Source organism: Ylistrum balloti, unplaced genomic scaffold (genome assembly GCF_031769215.1).
Source record: "Ylistrum balloti isolate Yb309-2 unplaced genomic scaffold, AGI_CSIRO_Ybal_v1 Utg371600, whole genome shotgun sequence".
In the NCBI taxonomy this organism is placed as follows: domain Eukaryota; kingdom Metazoa; phylum Mollusca; class Bivalvia; order Pectinida; family Pectinidae; genus Ylistrum; species Ylistrum balloti.
Genome location: NW_026782821.1, coordinates 36,129 through 57,516, shown reverse-complemented (window position 1 = coordinate 57,516; position 21,388 = coordinate 36,129). Strand labels below are relative to the sequence as shown.

Genomic DNA, 21,388 nt, shown 5'->3' with positions numbered 1-21,388 from the left:
CTTCTTTCCACGTGAAGAGATCGTTGTTGATGGTAGCCCATAGTAGTTCGAGGATGATGCTATGTTCACTTACGAAAAAAGGTTAAGAAACAATATGGTCATATAATTCAGAGTAAAGAAGTTCTATAACATTTCATAATGACTACATTTTTTGATGTTGACCACTGATAAGAGTAATTGGGACCTCGAAAAATGTCGGACTCGGTGATTCATTTATTAAAATCGGTAAAGAAAATTAAGACTGTATTTCAAATGGTAAGTTTTAATTCACAAACCATTCAACACTTAGTTGTGAACAAAAATGTTCTGTTTTGTCTGGGGATTTTACAGGTATATCTCGTACGTAATACAGTTTGGCGACTTTCACTAGAGATGCAGTCAAACCTGTATTAAAATTACAGGGATATGTCAACCATACAGACATGAACAACTGCTAGTACATGTTTCAATGCTAAAATATTCTCTTATCATCTAATTAGTGTTGAGTAACTAAAAGTCCGAGGTGAGCAGCGACCTAATTTTACCCTGTTTTCCACACTTTGGTAAGGGTAGTGCACATCACTTTCGTTAGTCATTTTTTTATCGTTATATTTAGTTATGAATCAATGACAAAACTGGAGATACAAACATTGGAAAACGAATGAAACATGACAAAAGACGGGAATAGATAAGTTATTATATAAATTTCAACGGTATTTTGAAGTGATATCAATTATCGACAGAACTGCTACCACATTTGATGTCTCTTATTAACTCTCGGCATACATCAATGGTAAATATCATTCTCCATTTGGAACATTTAAGCGTTGCATGAATTTGGACAATAATCTAAATTAACCAGTTGTCACGTTAATTATATTCCAGACTAGTATTTAGGTGATAGTATTACATTGTTACATGCACACTTTTTCTCGTTGAAAATTGATACTTGATATCAAAAATATTTCACAATTTGTCCCACATGCATGCCTTTAAACAAAGTCACACACGTGTAGTTAGTCCCCGTTACACTTATGTATTGAATGTAGTCCCTGTTACACACGTGTAAGTAATGCCCGTTACACATATGTAAGTAGTCCCCGTTACACACATGTAAGTAATCCCCGTAACAAAGTTTAAGTAGTGCCCGTTACGCCCTTGTAAGTAGTCCCCGTTACACATGTGTAAGTAGTCCCGTAACACACGTGTACTGTAAGCAGTTCCCGTTACAAGCGTGTAAGTAGTCCCCGTTATACACAGGTACTGAAAGTAGTCCCCGTAACACACGTGTACTGTAAATAGTCACTGTTACACACGTGTACTGTAAGTAGTTCCCGTTAAACACGTGTACTGTAAATAGTACCTTTTACACACGTGTACGTAGTCCCCGTTACACACGTGCACTGTAAATAGTCCCTGTTACACATGTGTAAGTAATCTCCGTTACAACTGTGAATGCAGTCTTAACATTTTAGTCACAATTAGTTCATTATTAGACAAATCATTCACCAAACGAAAGGTCTTTTGTCGTTCCCTTTCTAAAAGGTGCTTTGCTTCGGGATTTTTTTGTGGCACTGTCATTTTTGACAAGTTCCGGAAAGTGATTGCCACTTCCGGGCTCCGAACCATACATCAGCCATGTCATCACAAATTCTTTGGAAGGCATATTAGCTGGAAGTGTTTTACTTGACAGTCGTCCAACCGCTGCCATATCCTCTTTTGAATCTTTGTTAGCACTAAAATCATTGTCTAGGGATGAATTTGACACCATTCTGCGCGCTTTCCCGGTCTTTTTCACATATTGGGGAGCTGAGCCTCCATGGTGATTAGACATGTACATGAGATCAGTTTTCTTGTCATATTTGCTATGCATAGGGCATGGTGACGCACGCACTTCCGGTAGGATGCCACTGGACTCTAGTCTGACGGAGTTAGCCCTAGCCACTTTGTCTATGGCGTCATCTGGAAAGTCGATTCCGTCTGGTGAGGCATTGTCCATTGTCCTAAAACAGAAAACAAGGCCGATTGTATGAATAACAGCAGACTACATTCTGACACGTTTGTAAATATTTTATTATTGTGATGTCCTATAGCACTGTAACCTTTTATTCACTGAGAGGTAAGCAGGAGTAGTGCAGACGTACAGACGTACAAGCAGGTGTATCGTGTCACCTGACAGAAACGGACGCACAGAAAGGCACACAAGAGTATCATACCACTTTATAGGATTAATCTGACACCTCACAAAAACGGACGTACAGACATGCAAACGGCTGAATTTTGTCACCCTAAAGTATACTTTAACGTGTATTTTATATTTGTACAGTTCTTTAATGTGTTAGTGGCGTTTACACTCAGCATGATGCACTCTACAGTTTTATCTTTCTGAAAATGTTTGGAGTACCAATAAATGAGATAATCGCTTGATTCCGGTTGGATCAAAAAGCCAGTTTCCTCTCTGAATAAATAATTGGATTTGGTTTATTGACACTGAATAACAGTGTCAACAATAGGGCTAAGGCAGACTTCACTACTCTGTGTGAACACGCTGTAATAGCATTGTTACAGTCGAGCTATCTTTAGGCAGTGAATACTGATATTAACATATCATCGTCGTGCTTCCGTAAATGGTATTAAACAAACCTGTAATGCTGCCAAAAAATATTTATGTAAATAAAGTGATTCTTCAAAATGGATTTTACGTGCCATTTGATCTGTTAGTTTTGTCGATAAAGTAGTTTGTGGTTTAGTTTGATATAAAAAGGACATTAGTTTTGCAAATTACCAGCTAAGTAAACCGTTCCCGTGATCACAATGTTATTGATAAGAACGTTATTGTAAGATAAAGGTCGTTTCTTTCCTGTGGCATTCTTGTTACATTACTGTTTATAATCCGTGAAAATAGTAACATAAAGATACCAGAATATATTGTAAAAGGGCGATTAAACAGATGAGCAAATGTTTACATTTTACTTCAATGATTAATTCTGGTACCCTGATCAATGAACAGTTATATCGGAGGAAGAGTCAGATAAGGGGCGGAATATGAGGTGGGGACGGTCTTTGAAGCATGCATTACCAGGCACATGTCTTACTTCTAAATTGCCGTCTTACATCACTTTTAAAAGATTTCCATTCAAGAGTAGTGTGATAAGACCAAAAACAATTTTGCATGTTTTATACAACTTAAAAAAAAGTTAAACGGGAACGGTTGAAAGAAGTGCGAGCATGTTAATCCATATCTTTTCTGCAGAAGTAATACACGTTTCAAAATTGTAGAAACGTTTGACTTTTTTTCTTATGAAATAACTACAGCTTAATTTTAGCCGTGTATCAGATACTGCTTTACTTCAAGACCAAATTAGTATAATACCAATCAAATACATCTTCCTCAAATTCTTTGATGTTCTCCTGTCCAAAAATGTCCAGTTAAGGAATTTTTGTGAGTTTCGGAACGTTCTTGAAAAGGACCAGAAACCGTTACAATGAATACATATGTATCCTTATTTCCTAATCCTCATGATTATATCTCAATCACTACGTCATTACATGATTCTGAACACAATAGTAGTTATTGATTACAAGGTGTTAGATCTTAACGTGTCTTGCGAGTCAGTACAGATAGATTGGACGATTATTGCAGTCACGTGGAGATCAAACGTTATTTACTGCTGTTTAACCCACAATGACGACCCAATAGTGCCCAAATTAAACAGTGCCACATACACACGAATAACACGCAGTTAAAACGCATTGCCGTTTGGGATAAAAGATAAAAAGGTAAAAATACCGATATAAATCCAAAAATGGTTTATACGTACACAACAATCGTTTGTCTACATCGAAATTTTACTGAGGGAAGCTGTTCTGTTCTATATTATTTTTCATGTATAGTTTTGTACCATGATTGTAAGATCGTTTTCATGGTAGTGTATTTCATCATAACACTTCTATAATGTTAGATGCTGTCTTGTTGGATGTCACCCTTGCGAACTGGTAAATCAGCTGCCTTACCAAACGTCTACAATACTATCAGGTATGACGAAAGAGTCAATCAATACTATAACCAGGTGCACGACCTTAACATATAATCGTTAGAATTAAGAGAGAAGCAAATCGTAAATAATCATCAAATCAAACATCAAATGGAAGAAAATAAGCTTAGCAGACATCCAGCTCGTCGTGTTTAAGACTGCCACCAAGTGGGCATCCGATTTAAGTCGACAATTAACAATCATACATTTGCAAACATAGGAAAGTAAAACTTGCACAATTTAATTAAATGCCATCAGCATTCTCTACCAACCAGCGGACTTGTTAGTAAAGTCCGGACGTTAGACGGAAACATCAGCACTACTGACCTTTTGGAGTCTTTATCTACAACTGCCAGCCTCGCGGATAACAGGCAGAAGCCACTACTGGTCCGTCTTCTGTAGATAGACGCCATTTGCTGGTTACTGTCGTGTGAATTGCTAACAAGCGGATAACACCAAATCAAGAGGGAAACTTGTGGAGGTAAGGAAGGCACTGATACATTAACAATGTTCAAGAATCATGTCTTATTTCAAAAACGTTTCATTCTCTCATCAAGATAATTGTACATCATACATAAGATGTTTCACATAAGCGCCATCAAATATTCCAAATATTCAGCCACAAGAAGTGGAACGGTTACGCGATTTCTACACCGTTTCCCATCACTAATACTGATTACAAGGAAATTAGATTTCACCAACTCAGACTTTCTTTCATTGGTATTTCTTCATACCGATTCCGCTTCTACTGTAGCGTGATTCCCCAGTATACAAAAGCTACACACGTTTACCGGGACGACAATTCTGGAGATTAATTCCTTCTTAGAGAGGATCCAAAGTTCGATAAAAAGCTGTCATAGGTTTCTACTAGAGCAATCAATCACCCTGTACACCATTATGAGCTCAGAGAAGTTTAAAGGATAGATAACTTCTTCCGACAACACAGAGAGAAACTTCTTACAACGAGTGGTATAAGGTCCATTATGTAGTTCTTAAGCTGTTTCAAACATTCTACAGCACATTAACCCGGCCACAAAAAGGACAATTTCTGATCGATGTCAAATTTGTTGATGGTACAAGTTTCCTGCTGTAATGCAATTTTTTGTGGGTTCCATAATCTACAGAAAGTCAAATGCTCGTGTCTAATGATCATATCAACCTCTCTTATACTGGGTCATACTGACTTGAGATTCTGCATTCTTTAACACCTGTGCACGTCAATTACCACTAATCCCGTCCTTGATTCAATAAAGCCACTTATCAGTTTCCATTCACCTCTACAGGTAGAAACGCCACGTGTAGAACGCAAGCCTTATCAGAAACATGCGAACAAGTCCCTCGAGGACGGAGAGACACCCGGTCATCCGAGCTACATACTACTCCGACCACTGGAGGTGTAACCGAGTATTGCCCTATGAGTAACTACCGCAATAAACATTTTTAAAAAGAACTATTGTTCGGGCCTGTATCAATAGAGTAAATCAAGAAGCACCATTTAATCTACTATAACTATATGGCCTTGTCTCTCGGGGCATTCGATAACAACTTCAAATAGGTCTATAAATACCTCTAAATATCACCAGTTAATTGTGCATTATTCCCGGCGTGGAATAAAGCGTACGAAGTTACATTGGTATTTAGATTGAACAAATGCAGTGCCGTGTGGATTAACGTCTCCCGTGTTCCCGGTGAACTTGATACCCGCGGAATTAGGTCCCATATGTTGTATTGGGTTTGAGTTTCATATTAGTGTTACTGATACCCGTATAATGTCTGTCTAATACATAAATCACAGGCGACTCACCTAAATAGTGTTAATAGGGTAGTTAATTAGCAGCTTGTCTGAAGGGTATACGTCCTTCATGTACCCCGTCCACTGTGAATGTGTCGGTCATATACCCGTACCCTTGGAGTACACGTATATCATGTATATTAGGGATGATTTAAAAAATTTACGAATCCATCCTGTAAAGATGATACCAGCTGTTCCGATACAGTATTTGCAACGCCCTGAAACAGGATAATCATTCACTATATCGGCAGCTCATTAATTATTTCGGAATCTCGGTTACTGTCGTGACACGGTTTGTGGAGAGTCACGTGGCAAATATGCGTTACTTTGTGCGATAATTTCCCATCGAATGCATGACATTATAGACCTGTGTGATACAGCTTCCGTCTGACTAGGTTGACCATATCGATGTTTTTAATTATCTACATTTGACGTCAACATATCGACATTGTCTTTGTTAAACATTGCTGCATAAAGGACGCATTGTTTAGTTTGTGGCAAGGTACAACCCTGGTGTATTCCGAAAGATCATCTTTGGTATATGTACACATAACGTTAATAACATCAAGTGTAAATGATATCACATTACGACCTGAATAAAACCTTTTTTTGTTTTTGAATGATAATCCAAATATAGGGTTTAAATTTGATTCGCGAAGTTATATATGGATCTAAATACAATATGGCCCTTCTGGTGCCAAAGGTTTCCGGATGATTGATATTCCATTGTTCTGCCATGTGTATCAGTGACACCGTTATGCATGTTCTACAATACATGTAAGTTATTATTCGCCTTGACATTTACGATTTATGCTTGATATACTGTGACTAATTCATCATCAAAATAATCAAAATAAATTTCAACAGGTGCGCTTACACACATGGATACAATTGTTTAAAAACATACAGTTTGGAATATTCCTGTTTGAGTAGATCAATAACAACAAAAAGCTTTCAACGCCTTACATATTTACTTCGATCCTAGGTTAGTTTTCGTTAGTATAAAGACACCGGGGAAAACTTGTGAGACTGATTTTTTAGTATTTTCTTTAAAAGTCCATATATGTAAAGGAAGCAATTTTTCATTTACGTCGCCAAGTACAATACAACAAACTAAAAGGCTTAAAGGACAAAAGTCAACATTACTAATGTTAATGTTGAATTATTTCCAAACATCAATTCCGTTTTCAGTTATCATAATGTTACACGCTAATAAACTTGAAGAATACACTTCATACTTACTTTATAAGAGAGAGAGAGAGAGAGAGAGAGAGAGAGAGAGAGAGAGAGAGAGAGAGAGAGAGAGAGAGAGAGAGAGAGAGGCCCCAAACAAAGCAACAAACCAAAGAATACATCGAAATGTCAACAGGATTGCAGTTCAATTTCCAAATCGATAGAAACTGGTAAAAAAAGAACAAAACAAAGACTTCCACGGAGATTAATGAAAGGAACAAGGGGAATTTCCCTAAAGAAGGATAAGTGTCTCTGCTTCATTGCTTCATATATAACACCCGTCATTTATACATTCATCTTGACAAATTTAAGTCAGTAATGTCACGTTCTCCAAAGAGAACAAGATTATCAGCAACAGAAACACCAGATATACTAACGAGCCACGCCCACATCCAGCTTCGTATCCTTTATACCTCCCAATGAGATCAATGTACTAGGCGGCGGGCTTTGTTTGTTTTGCTTGAATGAAAACGGTAACTAGTCCCGTCCGTTCGTGCGTTATCAAACAATTCTTATTCATTTCAATATTTCAACCGGAAGGCGGAAGTCAGCGCCCATGGCATCCCATTCTCTGTCCGTTGGTGTATATATAAATATCACAAGCAGGCGCTACATCAACGTTATTGAATATTGACTCATTTTAAATTGCAGAAGAATAACATGACTATCGATGTCCGAAGTTAATCCCGTTACAGAATAAACAGGCGCAGCTTCCACACACACGACTGGTTTCGATGTTTAATGACAAATTAATTGATCGTTGAGTTCTAGTCTTTTGTCATTGGTAAGATCATGGTATTAAATGTATCGTACCTGGAATGACAGGTAGGATCCTAATCACGCGTCAGGTTACGTGTACTTAGCTTTGTCAGCATCCCATTCCGCACCAGACCTTGATTTACAATCATACATATATTCAAGAATACATATCCCGACAGGTGATGTAAGCAACATTAAACAGAAAGAAAAGGGTAAATCAGTAGAGAAACATTTACTTGTATATTGTTAATTAATAGTAAACACTTGACATAAACACACGGTGAAATTAACGAAATGTATCGGATTATGTAATTCATGCACGTGCGAAAGAAAATCAATAGAGTGGTAATCAAGAGCTCCTGCAACATATACGAAGAACTTTTAAATAGAGTCCTGTATTATACTATGTACAGACAGGGAAGAAATACCTCACTGTGGAAAGTCAACATGCACTGAGATTGAACCCAATTGATTTTTAACTCAGTGTAGACAGCAAATAAAACTCTCACATACATTTTCTCGTGTCTTAGACAACCATGGTTTGATTTGTACAAAGTCACTAATATCATGACAACAGCCATAACATCAACAGTCCTCCACAAAATACAGAATCTTGTACAACAATTATAAGGAAAATTGTCAAACCAATATTATTTATCAGCAGTATACAAAGCCATGAACATCAAATACAAAATATACAGTTTAACTAACACCAGAACTCGACGGTTTACAAAGCCATGAACATCAGTTTAACTAATACCAGTACTCGACGGTTTACAAAGCCATGAACATCAGTTTAACTAATACCAGAACTCGACGGTTTACAGACATGAACGCCAGTTTAACTAATACCAGAACTCGACGGTTTACAAAGCCATGAACATCAGTTTAACTAATACCAGAACTCGACGGTTTACAAAGCCATGAACATCAGTTTAACTAATACCAGAACTCGACGGTTTACAAAGACATGAACGCCAGTTTAACTAATACCAGAACTCGACGGTTTACAAAGCCATGAACATCAGTTTAACTAATACCAGGTATACAAAGCCATGTACATCAGTTTAACTAATACCAGAACTCGACGGTTTACAAAGACATGAACGCCAGTTTAACTAATACCAGAACTCGACGGTTTACAAAGCCATGAACATCAGTTTAACTAATACCAGTACTCGACGGTTTACAAAGCCATGAACATCAGTTTTAGGTTTTTAGGTAACTCCAATACACCAGTTTACATTTCATATAATTTGAACAGAATAATGAATTTGTATATTGGAAATATCTTCAAAACGAAATCACATCCCAACATAACTTTGCATTTTAACTTTTCTAATCTTAGAAATAACGTTCATAATGCTAAAAATGATATGTAAGACATCGGTTCAGAGGTCACCAAAACCATATTCATGACCCATAGCCTATTGAAAGTTTTCATTCTGACAGTGGTTCAATATCTTTTTACTTATTCATGATAACTTTAGTGTGATGTCAATAGCACACCTGCTTATCGTACTGATTCATTGAGACCTTTCACTAACTGCAGCGTTTTATGTTTGTATTTGGCAGATTATTCTGTAATCCATACAACACAAGAAAGAAGGAAAAAAAAAAAACAAACAAAATCAATGATCAGGTAGTGAACACAAGGGATATATGTTCGTGCAATAGTTTCATTCTCTCTGGTTCTCACCTATTCATTTCACTATGCAATGTCGTCTTCATCAGTCTTAGATGTGTTCTCAAACACCACAGAATGTCGGTATTTACAAAGTACAGTATACTTTCAAAAACGACAATTGAAATAAATACGTTGCAAATTTACAATTACTAATAAAGTTTAGAAAGCAATATAGTTATTACCTGATCATGTTTTCAAGCAAGCTTCCTCTGGGTTAAGATTTCCACCACAAATGGTGTTTGTAAGAGTCAACCTGCTCGCATGTGTTTGAGTGATAAAGTGATATATAGCGACCACGTCAGCAGTTCGATATAAAACGTCAAGTGTTAAATTTCTTAAGAAACATTTAAATTGTACAAAACAGCTTTTGACATTTTGTTATTGAAGCAGAAGCATCATGATACACATCTCCATTAGTAGGGTATAGAAACGTGTCAGTGTACACCACATGGTACAGTCTGGGACTCGCCCTGGTACCTCACAGGTGGATAAACACGTGATATATAGGTACACAAGCAGTGATTACAGGTAAACGGCTAATGGAGTACTTCAAGTGGATAAGATAATCGATGTTTAGCAACCTGCAGTTGGGTAAGGAATGTCTTGTCAGCCTAAAATCGCTATGTATTAGACGGGAGAACTACACCGGCTCATAAATGGTGACCTAATGAAGCGTTTAGGTTATTATATTTCTCAGTAATTAACTTTCAATGAGTCATAAGACAGAAGCAGCTCCACCAAGGGTTTTTTTTCCGAGTGGATTTCCACTTCTTGTAAATGTTACTGGTTAGGTAGCACAATGTAATTGGTTTAGTTATTGCGCCAACTATTTTCATATTGATATAATCAGCTCAATATTTTACATTGTTCAAACTGTTTCGAATTTTTATGTCACTCAAGAAGTTACACACCTTAATGACATATATTATCATTTTGGACTACAAATGGTCGTCGAACACAGGTCGAATAAAACATCAGCTACTGGCAATTAAACAGAATTATTTGGTGACAAGCAATGCTCATTAACAACGTGTTAGATATCGACAGGAAGCTCTTCGTAATAAGACGAAGAGATAATAAACATATGCGTACTTCGGAAATACAACAGATTCAAGACGTTTACAATGGAAACATATCTCATAGACAAATTAAACATACATTTATCGGTCACATCCCACATATATTAAGATACTAGATAAAAGAACCTTCAAACACAACAGTTGGATGAAGCGGTAGATAGCAGGACAAATCCACGTGATCGCACGGGAGACCCAAAAGTGTTTTCATATCCGATCGAGGAATGGAACGTAGAAGACGTTACCGTTGTGTTAACCAACCTCTCGGATACAGACCACAACAGAGGTAGAAATTGGCGACCTGATATCGTCAACAAGGCCTTCAATGGATTTATGGCATTCGTCGAATGTATTAAGGATAACACGGATTTTCCAAAATAAACACTTTTCTCCTACGGAATATTTAGAAAAATACTTCACTCTTTATTACTAGGAACAAAAAATGTTTTAATGGTCTGGTGTTAGAATCTAATTCAGACGACACCAACATCTTTTTCCTAATAGAGTAATATAGAATAGACGGATTTCATTAATACATTAAATCACAGAATTACCATTTAATGTTTAACATACTATCAATAGCATCTCATCTTTGATCACAAAGTAGACATTTAAACCCACGATCACATAAAGCGATGTGTGCAGTGAAACAATAGGCGTGAGACAGACTATAGCACAGTGCTTACCCGTCAGTTCCGGGCAGTGCCACCCAAACCTTGGAAGGCCGGGGCATTTTGAAGATTATTCACAAATCCACTAATGAATTCTCAGCAGTTGTACCCGGGGTAAGGTTAAGGTGTAAACTATCCTGGGTAGGATGTCAGGTGCCCACTGTCCTGACATAACATACTACAGAGGGTAGGCCTCAATCTGTGGGAACCAATATTCGATTCCAAATCTTAGATTTGAGGCACGCAATGGGGTATTTCTTAGTGGTGATACTTGCTACCCTAATCTTATTTCATGCAATTATTTCATGAATTTCACGTTTTTCCCAAACTAGCATATAATTTTTGCTTCATTCACATTGTGGTCAATTCTACTGCCCGATTACCCTGACTGGTCATTACACAAATCAATGTAATCCCCTATTTTATCTGTGTATTCGGCCTATTGTTTGGCATGATACCGTTGATATTGGGTAGGCCGCCTGTAGGAAAGGTGTATTGGATATCGATACTACGTAACGCTCTAACACTTGGCAAGGGGAGTCTCTCCTTCATTGTAATACTCTGTCCATATTAACGCAGTAATGTAACTACCCCACCCCATCCAAGGGAAGACAAGATACGGTTCATTCCGTGACCACCTCATCTAAACCAAACTCTGTCCATCTCGTGGTCCTCTCATATATAGCAACAACTCTCTCACAAGAGGCCCTGCACAAGTTTCGTAACAGGAACATATTACTATGTATATTATCGCACTTTTGATTATCACACTGCAAACTTGATTCCAATCATGAGGTTTACGTTAATCAAGATGGTGCTATACTTTATCCGAGTGTATTTCAGCGATGATATTAATAAACTGCAGCACATTTAAAACCCACCAGTCTAAAGACTGGGTGGATTTGTTGATTGCGATATCGGCTGGCAATCTCTATGGTGTGCCAAACACTACTCAGCAATGCCTTCCTACCAACAAGTCTAGTTAGCTTTGGGATATTTGTTGCTGTGTTATGGTTATTTAACATGAAATAATAAGGAAAGACAACACGAATATTCTTGAATGATAACATGCATTCTCCAAATTGAACGAATTCAAAAGAAATATACTTAATGTCTAGTTTATAAAATCTGACAATCATCGACTTAACAAGATATAACTATAATTATAGAATCGATGACTCCACCGTAATAATGAAATACAAGTCACTGACGTATGAAGCAAAAAATTAAAATACAATCAACAATAGTTAGCACCGGAAGTGCCCATTAATAACATTCAGTTGACTATTTACAAACAATCAAGTTAATATGTTGATAAACATTTGTTAAATGTAAATAAAATTTCATTATAGAAACATTTAAAGACCAGTATGGAAAGAAGGACTGAAAGAGAATAAGAAGCGCCTGATCATACTAATCAAAAGAGATAATTTACCTATATCTGCGGAGAATTCTTGGTTTCGGTAAGATGAATGGCTTGGCTTTGTACGGCCCGTATTTGTACATCCTTCGTTGTAAAGGTCATACCAACGTAGCACCCTAAGTAAAACCTAATCCTGTTCAGGGTCTATGAGGCCAATAAAACACTGTATCGGGGACTGTTGGCGAAGGAGACGCCATTGCGATCCAACACTTGTGCTACTAAGTACAACACTTTGTTTATACAACTCATATATAAATTATAGTTCTCTCCTTCCGAAATCTCCAACAGGTATTGATTTTTAGAGCTCACCTACCTGGATTCTATCGTAGAGTACAGATATATTTGTGTTAAAGTACTATTACCCACACCTTTCTCGAGTCCGCGGTCAGCTTTAGCATACCGTATCGAGGAAACATCCTTTCGAGTTAATCAAAAGTGACAGGGCTTTACTGTCATACAATTCACATTAGGATATGTAGAGAGAAATATCCCGAAGCATTTTAAACCCTGAGAGTCACTGAGGAGTTTAAGATAGACGAAACACCTGTATTGTATATAATTATAAATTGGTATGAGGTGGTGATTATCGTTTGAACAATCACTAAAACAATCCATATTTACCTTACTGGCCCTTCTTCACGGAAAGTCAAATTCTCTCACATGACAGAATCAAAACAACGAATCTCTGTCCAACTCGACAATATTGAGTTTCGAGGGATGTCCTCGTCACACGAAATGATCTTGGGCAGTTTGGTTGGAATACTTACGTATGTAAACTAAGGATTCGTCATCAATTTGCTTAGTGTCTCACAGAGCACACAGAACAACAGCACAAAGGCCAAACCAATGACAGCAGCAGTACACAAAAGACACCAATGACAGCTTGATTATAATAGTGCTGATATCTCCGGTTGTTGTCTTTTGTAAATGAAAAGCTATAAAGTTTCTTTTTGTAATGGTGGTATTTCCAACAGTTTACGCAGCTTGAACCTTTCTATTCTACGCAACACGTCTGTTACAGCGCGTTCATTTCTGCAAACAATCTATATCAATATGAACGCTACTTGTACCACAAGAATGTTTATTAAATTCAGACAGGAAAGCTTGGTGATCTCCTTATAAATACGTATCATAAGAGGAATCTGAGTTCCGCTGTCAACAATGCTGTGTGTTACCGTGGTCAAAGGCCCTTTCAAATGTAGTACAATAGGGAACGTCAATATTTAAGTAGATTCAAAAACAACCCATTTTCCCAAGTACAAGTAGTAAACATATGTATATATGAATATTTGATTAGTAAAACAGCTCCATTTAATATATAAAAGGCCCGGTATTGTCACCTCGTGTGTTTAGCGGGCAAATTGGTCTCATTCATCACCGATTGTTATATTTGTATTCTCTAATAATCAAATAAATCGTCACAATAACAAAAAAAATAATAATTTTTCAAAACAATTTTCAAATCACTTAAACCTTGTGTATTGTTAATTTTACCTTAAATATCCTTATTAGATTTCAACCATTGTTTATTGTTATAAAAAAAGCGGATTTATATTTATCAAATAAATGTAAGTAGTAAAATATAAAGAAATAAAACTTAAAACCATCCCTTTTATAATTGTTTACATACTTATACCTTCCAAAGAAAGCCTCTTTTTAGACAATTACTGCAGATGCAAGCAACATATTTCACATGATTTATCCCAATCTTGTTCCATTTCAAGCATTAATGCTATAGAACATGACTTATGTCAGACAATAGCAGTAATAAATCTATAAAGACCTCTAAAGTGACAACTTACAAACATTTCAAAGTTTGTTACGAAACCTCTTGTTTGTCCGAGAAAGTTAAAGATATTTTCAAAAACATGTTATCATCGATCTTGACCAATATACCAAAAATGACCACAAAAGTGTTGATACATATAAAGTAGATATTTTGTAATGCTAGTGACTTTATGATTTCACCTACTATATTGTTGATTTGTGACCTTTTCTTATAATAGCTGGTGGTTACCTGACGGAATAACACGCAGGAAGTCCACCGTATGTTTTTCGAAGCAGCTGGAGTTAACGGATTTGTCTTACGATCAAAGTAATGAAAATCCATGATAAACACATAACGCTCAAAAAACGGATCACCGATGCTTAACCGACTCAGATGCCGCGGTCCTGATTTCCACCAATGAAATCCAAGAAGACATTATTGTTGAGAATCACTTCTCTTTGCATGAGGAGTACCAACCAATCTATTACAAAGTCAACAAAAATAATAAAACGATGGTATGTTATTAACATGATAAATATTTACACGGAGAACATTTAAAAAGTACAACTAGAATAACATTCCGGAAGAGAAAGCTTCTGTTGCTTCATTGATAATAACGATAATACAAATCCGATGTCAGTTCAAGAAATATCACGTTCTCAAACTGAGAGCCAGACTGATTCACGACGATATCCAGACATACTGACGAACATCGAACACATCTACTTTCATATCACACAACAAACTACCAGATATACTGACGAACATCAAACACATCTACATTCATATCACACAACAAAACCACCAGACATACTAACGAGCATCGAACACATCTACCTTCATATCACACAACAAACCACCAGATATACTGACGAACATCAAACACATCTACATTCGCATCACACAACAAACCACCAGATATACTGACGAGTATCAAACACATCTACCTTCACATCACACAACGAAACCACCAGATATACTGACGAGTATCAAACACATCTACCTTCATATCACACAACAAAACCACCAGACATACTAACGAGCATCGAACACATCTACCTTCATATCACACAACAAACCACCAGATATACTGACGAACATCAAACACATCTACATTCATATCACACAACAAACCACCAGATATACTGACGAACATCGAACACATCTACCTTCATATCACACAACAAACCACCAGATATACTGACGAACATCGAACACATCTACCTTCATATCACACAACGAAACCACCTGATATACTGACGAACATCGAACACATCTACCTTCATATCACACAAAGAAATCACCAGATATACTGACGAACATCGAACACATCTACCTTCATATCACACAACGAAATCACCAGATATACTGACGAACATCGAACACATCTACCTTCATATCACACAACAAACCACCAGATATACTGACGAGTATCAAACACATCTACCTTCACATCACACAACGAAACCACCAGATATACTGACGAACATCGAACACATCTACCTTCATATCACACAACAAAACCACCAGACATACTAACGAGCATCGAACACATCTACATTCATATCACACAACAAACCACCAGATATACTGACGAGTATCAAACACATCTACCTTCATATCACACAACAAACCACCAGATATACTGACGAGTATCAAACACATCTACCTTCATATCACACAACAAACCACCAGATATACTGACGAACATCGAACACATCTACCTTCATATCACACAACGAAATCACCAGATATACTGACGAACATCGAACACATCTACCTTCATATCACACAACGAAATCACCAGATATACTGACGAACATCGAACACATCTACCTTCATATCACACAACGAAACCACCAGATATACTGACGAGTATCAAACACATCTACCTTCACATCACACAACGAAACCACCAGATATACTGACGAACATCGAACACATCTACCTTCATATCACACAACAAAACCACCAGACATACTAACGAGCATCGAACACATCTACCTTCATATCACACAACAAACCACCAGATATACTGACGAACATCAAACACATCTACCTTCACATCACACAACGAAACCACCAGATATACTGACGAACATCGAACACATCTACCTTCATATCACACAACAAAACCACCAGACATACTAACGAGCATCGAACACATCTACCTTCATATCACACAACAAACCACCAGATATACTGACGAACATCAAACGCATCTACATTCATATCACACAACAAACCACCAGATATACTGACGAGTATCAAACACATCTACCTTCATATCACACAACAAACCACCAGATATACTGACGAGTATCAAACACATCTACTTTCATATCACACAACAAACCACCAGATATACTGACGAACATCGAACACATCTACCTTCATATCACACAACGAAAACACCATACTGACGAACATCGAACACATTTATCTTCATATCACACAACAAAACCACCAGATATACTGACGAACATCGAACACATCTACCTTCATATCACACAACGAAACCACCAGATATACTGACGAGTATCAAACACATCTACCTTCACATCACACAACGAAACCACCAGATATACTGACGAGTATCAAACACATCTACCTTCATATCACACAACAAACCACCAGATATACTGACGAGTATCAAACACATCTACATTCATATCACACAACAAACCACCAGATATACTGACGAGTATCAAACACATCTACCTTCATATCACACAACAAACCACCAGATATACTGACGAGTATCAAACACATCTACTTTCATATCACACAACAAACCACCAGATATACTGACGAACATCGAACACATCTACCTTCATATCACACAACGAAATCACCAGATATACTGACGAACATCGAACACATCTACCTTCATATCACACAACGAAATCACCAGATATACTGACGAACATCGAACACATCTACCTTCATATCACACAACGAAACCACCAGATATACTGACGAGTATCAAACACATCTACCTTCACATCACACAACGAAACCACCAGATATACTGACGAGTATCAAACACATCTACCTTCATATCACACAACAAACCACCAGATATACTGACGAGTATCAAACACATCTACCATTACATAAAAAACCTCCAGACATACAGGCGTGCATCCACTACACCTAACTTTATACATCATTAGAGACTGTGACCCCACCGACATCATTATAGTGACGGAAACACTTCCGTATAGTTGTCATCAGTCTGTTTCTCCGTAAATAATAGAAGCATGTGGAATAACACGACTGTGGATTTATCAATAAATCAAATTAGAATAACGCAATTTAATGAATTATGATGATTATGTATTTCCTCAACAAGATTGTTTTTGGATTTACACCAGTTGCTTCCTATGTGTAAAACATAGGCCCTTCAGCATCACTGACTAGCTTAAGGAAGACGAAACAGCTGTATAATGCAGTTGAACTCATTGATTGGCAATACCGTATCTCATTATGAATTGTGTTAAAAGGTGATAATCACTTGTGTGTCATTTGGATAATCTTAACTCGGAAAAAAAATCCTAGATATAGTAGTATAAGAACGAACAGACCTGGTGTATCTTCGTCCACCATTTCGTCCTTTCTTCTTTTTCATCTTCACATAAAGAGTGACAGCGTAAAGCAAGCATAAATGTTAAACAAAGCTTGGAATAATTTTAAATGGTAGCTGTCCGTGTACATTACTGTATAGCTTTGCTGTCATTCATTATATCTTAAATCTACTTTACCGAGATATATGGATCTTTAATGTGTATTGCCTGTTATTTAGAATTAGTGTATTGCAAGTTTTGTACAGTGTTTAATGTATTGACTATCAGTAATACACTTACCTGTTAAACCTATTATAATATGGTATACATGTTTCAATCTACCTCTACTCGTTAAGTAGCTAATGACCACCCATTCTTCTCTCTCTAGAATCGACAGTATCGATTCGGTAAGTGGAGAGCCGTATACAGTTGCACCACTTCAATCACACTACACTAAAGATTCGTATTTTTTTTTTTACTAACGAATAAGTTAAAAACCAAAATATCTGTTAAGTGCTCTCCTGTTTAAAAAAATAATTAATAGTCTGAATTTCTATAGCACGGTTAACTGATAAACTGCCCGTTTTAAATTAAAATTTAAATTTAAAAGACAGTGTGAGTTGTCTATTGCAAGGCAACAAGGCTAATGTATGTAACACTCTGACAAAGAGATGAGAGACTAAAAATAATAATTCAAGAAAAATTAATTTGTTAGGACATTCATGCAAAGGCGAATCCATTAAGACATTATATCGGGTGTACAATATCCGAGTTACTATTCTTATGAAATTTAACGGGGTACAATAAGTATAGATAAGTAGTTTCTTTAGACCTATCAAAGGGGCATTAATTACATAGGTGTAAACACAACGCTTAGATGTTTATCTTATACGTACATACCTATTCCACATTATCAAGCACCTGTAGTATGTAACTTGTGATGCTTCAAGGACGTATAACGGTAAAATATTGGCAAACTACCGAGCATAATGATGTATACTTAGTCTATATGCTTTGCTTAATTTGGGAATCTACTAAGGAAAATATTTATTTATGGGATTCTTTAACGACTGATAGACGTCTACCATCTACAAAGTAAATAGTTATACTTGTAAGAAAACGAGCCTCGTGTAATTGTTTAATCAACACGGTAATGAACCACCATGACATATAGAAATAAATACACAGTATGGCAGTGTGATATTAACCATTCAGTCTGAAGAATCCCCACGTCTTATATTGCATGGAAACTGAAAAGTTAATGATAGTACTAAATACATACAGGTGAATACCACCTTTCAATGAAAATTTGGAATTAGAAACAGTAGAACCAAATAAGGAATTAGACTGTATCACACAGCTGGTTCGTATTTCTTGAACTCTTTCGTGATGCTAAGGGCCTAAACTGATGAAACTCAAGGAGGATCAAAAGTGGTTGAGGTCCATGTCACAAACCCGATGGGTAGATTCACTATTCCCAAAATAGATATTTTTTTCTTTTGTTATGATAATTTAAATTTAAACTAGAAACCCATGGTTAACAATTACATTGTGTACTCACAATACATAACGTGATATTAGGTTATTTTTATAACTGAGTTTGCAATGTTTGACCACTATCAGACTGATCTTTTAATTTCTTTATTCTTCAGTGATGCAGAAGGGTGTTTTTTATTCAGTCAGTTTTTTAAAGTCGGATCAATTCAGTTTGAACACATTAAAAAACAAAAACAAAAAATAATAATAATAATAAGAGAGAAAAAGTTAATGATAACAAATTACAAACAATTTTCATAAAACCTAGAATTGACTTACTTGAATAAGCTGAACGGAGTAACCTTCTTCCTAACGATCTTTGGGAGGTATCCACCCGTTCGTCTGTACCTTCGGGGGGAGAACTTAATATCCAGACGCTGTACCCCAAATAAGTTTTCGTCAGTCAGTTCATTCAGCAGGGCAGGACTGATAAACACGTGGTCTTTATCCACACTTCGTCTGACAACGTCCCTGGCAGGAAGTGATGGGAGTCGGTCCATCACAGAGGTCTGATTGTAAACAACCTAACAGTATATCTTCTTAACTGAAATTCACAAAGTTATTTTTTACTCACGCACAATAATGATTTCATTTACAGTGTTACGTGTTTTCCAAGCATTGCCTCAACTCAACTATTTCTATAGTTTGTGTTTTCTTATACTCCAAGAGATATCAACTTGTGAACAATGCCAGTTATCAATTCATAAGTAAACGCTTTCAAGCATCGATTAATCCATGTTTTGATGTATAAACTTACACATTATTAGATATAGATAGTCTATGAATTTAGATTCTCCTATATCACCTTCCTGTGAAACTTCACTGTAAAAAAATTCAAAGAATCCGGATAACGACTGGAGTTTTGACAACCATTGCTTAAAAATGTTGATTCTTTGATTAAGAATTCTTTCCATTAAAACACAAAATCACAGTTTGTCTTCATGGCTGGTCAGGTTTAAATACAAACAAGTCAGCTTATGTCTCACTTAAGGACGAGGTGGTTACTTCCATCAGTCTATCTGTCCTTCAGACTTGTTGCAGTTTACTACTTTCCCATTCTGTACGAAGTATTCTATCTACTGGAACTTGTACCACCGGCCTAACACGTCACGGACGTTTTCCATTTCGACTCATACAACTGTAGTTATGTATCCATTCGGATCGAAGGCTTTCCTCTCATTACAATAATACGAATACTGTTTTAATTAGCTTTAGCGGGCGGTCGATGTCACCCCGCTTACTTAGCACAGTTAGAAAACAGCATACACCTGGTATTGGTGACAGATCAATTCCGACACCTTTCCTATATTAATCAAATCGAATATGTCTGTTTACCCAAACAATAGAATCAAATGTTATTTAAAGCAGAAGTACTTAGCATTATTACACTAATCCCCCTGAAGTTTGCTCTAACTCCACACCCTAAACTAGTCGGTATATATATTAGCGCACGCGGCGAATGGTGCCGTATGGCCTCCGGTTTCCAATGGATGTGAACTGCTTGGTCGATATTCGAATGAATCGGACTCCGGCTGAGTAAGGACATCAACGACAATTTCGGTTTCATGTCCAGCTGTTTGGAACGAGACATGAGGTTGTCGATTTTCATGAAGTTAACTAGGTATCTAATGAACTAGAAAATATGAGACGTATCCACGTGGCACGTTTAATGCTGATTTATTTTCAACAAATGAAAGACTTTACTTCATAACGGACCTATGTCTGTTGAGTTCAATGAATGACTTAAGTAATATTCGGAGTCGATCAACTGTATGGATGAATCAAATTACCCGTTTACAGATCAGAATTTCAAATTTTGATAACGTAACTTGTAGAACAGGCTTGGTCGAACACTCACTGTATG

At 36.8% G+C, this 21,388-nt stretch overlaps 1 pseudogene; it reads right to left on the bottom strand.

Moving 5' to 3' along the window:
- Nucleotides 1-1,480: 1,480 nt before the first annotated feature.
- LOC132563127 (uncharacterized) lies at nucleotides 1,481-20,024 on the bottom strand (annotated as a pseudogene).
- Between the last annotated feature and the right edge of the window lie 1,364 nt (nucleotides 20,025-21,388).